Raw genomic sequence first — 2,500 nt, 5'->3', positions numbered from 1 at the left:
ACATGAAATAAGACAATGAAAAATTACGTGATTATTAACAAATGGTCCATAATTTCTACTTAAATTTGCATATAAGTAGAAATAGAATTAAGAATTCTTTTTTATTAGAATACATGAAGTAAGACAATAAAAAAAGACAAGCGGTATAAAGAAATAATCGCCACTTTCTGTTTAAATCACTTATAAAGGTTGGGAAAGATCAAAAGGAAAAAATGCACAATAGTGATATTTAATTTTTTCTCCATTTTGTTTAGGCTTAGATACCTTTCCTTAAGATATCAACTTCCTTTATTTGGGCAACAGAACATTTTTTTTTTTTGGGGGGGGCGGAGGGGGTGATTGGATTTAATTCCCGGGAAATCCTCCTCTCCATGGAACTTATGGGGTCCATAAGGTGAAATTGTGTGGATGATGTTAAGTTCATAAAAATCTATGGCTGGACTCTTCAAGAGCTTCTGAAGATTATTTTCTAAAAATAAAAGAAGAAGAAGAAGAAGAAGAAGAAGAAGAAGAAGAAGAAGAAGAAGAAGAAGAAGAAGAAGAAGAAGAAAAGAGAGAGAGAGAGAGAGAGAGAGAGAGAGAGAGAGAGAGAGAGAGAGAGAGAGAGAGAGAGAGAGAGAGAGAGAGAGAGAGAGAGAGAGAGAGAGAGAGGAGAGAGAGAGAGAGAGAGAGAGAGAGAGAGAGAGAGAGAGAGAGAGAGAGAGAGAGAGAGAGAGAGAGAGAGAGAGAGAGAGAGAGAGAGAGAGAGAGAGAGAGAGAGAGAGAGAGAGAGAGAGAGAGAGAGAAAGAGAGAGAGAGAGAGATTCTGTCGGAGATTTACGGTCGTCGTCTCATCTCAACTCAGGAAACATTCTTCGGCTGTCGGAGTCGTACAAAATTTTGATTTACTATTCGCCCCCCACCAATCCCCCGAAGGTATTCTTAAATACTGTGGTCCGTCCGTCTGACTGTCCGTACACCAATCTGCCTGTCTTTTCGTATTCCTTCGAAGAAATTTTCAGATACTCCGATCCGCAAGTGCTGAAGTTCCTTCGAAGGAAGTTTCAGATACTCCGATCCGCAAGTGCTGAAGGTGCTGAAGTCACACTAAACTGTTTTCCTCTCAAAGTAAACTCATACACTGACTGTCTGTTTGTCTGTCAGTCTGTTTGTCTTTCTGTCAGTCCTCCTGTCTGTCTGTCTGTCTCTTTGTCTGACGAAATGGACTTCTGAGCTATTTCAACACAGAATTGATCTTTGGGTTGTAATGGTTTGTGATTGACAAAATGTTTACAGAAAACCTTCAAGTCTTTAAAGAGGATGAATACAGAATACGTCAATGAATAGATAAATGAATTAGATAAATTAGTATGTAAGCAAATAAATAATTAGATAAATATATAGATAAATAAATATATAAACACAAAAATAATAGTAATTATTATAAATAAATGAAAATAAAAATTACTTGAATAAACAAATAAACACGAGAAACATAAATAACTAAATGAATAAGTAACAAATAAAACAAACAAACATACAAACAAACAAATAAAGAAAATAAATTAATAAACGAATAAACAGATAATAAATCAATCAATAGATTAATTGATAAATACATCGATAATCATAGACACTATGTTAAATATTAGATTAATAAAAGTGGATAAGTCAATGTAATAGTTTTTAAGTAGGTGAAAAGGTAAGTATACACTGCTTCTGACCCAGGGCAGTGGACAAGGTGCAGAGATGACCCGTCATCCAGGAGGTGCTCAGATAAGAGGGAGGGTGGAGGGGTGTGGAGTGTATTCAGGGATGGAATGGGTGGAAATTATTTTATGCCTTTACCTTTTTGGCTACCTCCCTTGTAAGGGAAAAAAAGCCTTGGTATATATATGTATATGTATGAAAAGGTAAGTATTTATATAAAATGTAGATAGGTAAAAAAAGGTAAACGGTTAGATAGGGAAATAGACAAAAATAGGTAAATAGGTAAACGGGTGAATAGAAAACAATAAGTCAGATAAACAGGTAAGTAGGTAAATAGCTAAGCAGGTAAATAGGTACATAGTTCAACACGTTCATAAGCAAATAGGTTAAGAGCAAAATAAGAAAATAGGTAACTATATACAAAGGTAGATAGGTAGATAGGTGAATACACATATAGGTAAATAGGCAAGTAAGAGGATAGGGGAACAGATGACAAAGATAATAGGTGGATGGGTGAGTGGTTACATAGGTGAATGGGTGAATGAGTAATGAATAAAGGGCAAATAGGCAAATAGACTGATATACAAATAGACAGTTAAATATCTGAATATGTTAAGTAGTTGAATAGGTAAATGGGTAAATAAATAATGAACAATGTTGAATACACAAATAGGCAAATAAGAGTTGGTAGAGTAGTAGCACCGGCTTTGCCTTATAGCTCAGCAGTCCTAAGTTCGTTCCCCGTCCAGGGCTGAAGAAGCATAGCAGTGGTAAAAATCGGCACCCAGGACCTTGGGCAAGGAGTTTGGAG

The 2,500-nt window shown here is 35.8% G+C and overlaps 1 protein-coding gene across 5 annotated transcripts in view; it reads right to left on the bottom strand.

The window, feature by feature from the left end:
- LOC143021424 (lachesin-like) overlaps positions 1-2,500 on the bottom strand; it is a 586,585-nt gene that overhangs the window by 199,136 nt on the left and 384,949 nt on the right. The window lies entirely within an intron of this gene.

The sequence above is a fragment of the Oratosquilla oratoria genome, chromosome 42 (assembly GCF_046742065.1).
Source record: "Oratosquilla oratoria isolate Oo_2021 chromosome 42, ASM4674206v1, whole genome shotgun sequence".
NCBI lineage: Eukaryota > Metazoa > Arthropoda > Malacostraca > Stomatopoda > Squillidae > Oratosquilla > Oratosquilla oratoria.
Note: the sequence above shows the minus strand (reverse complement) of the source record. Positions and strands in the feature narration are given on the sequence as shown.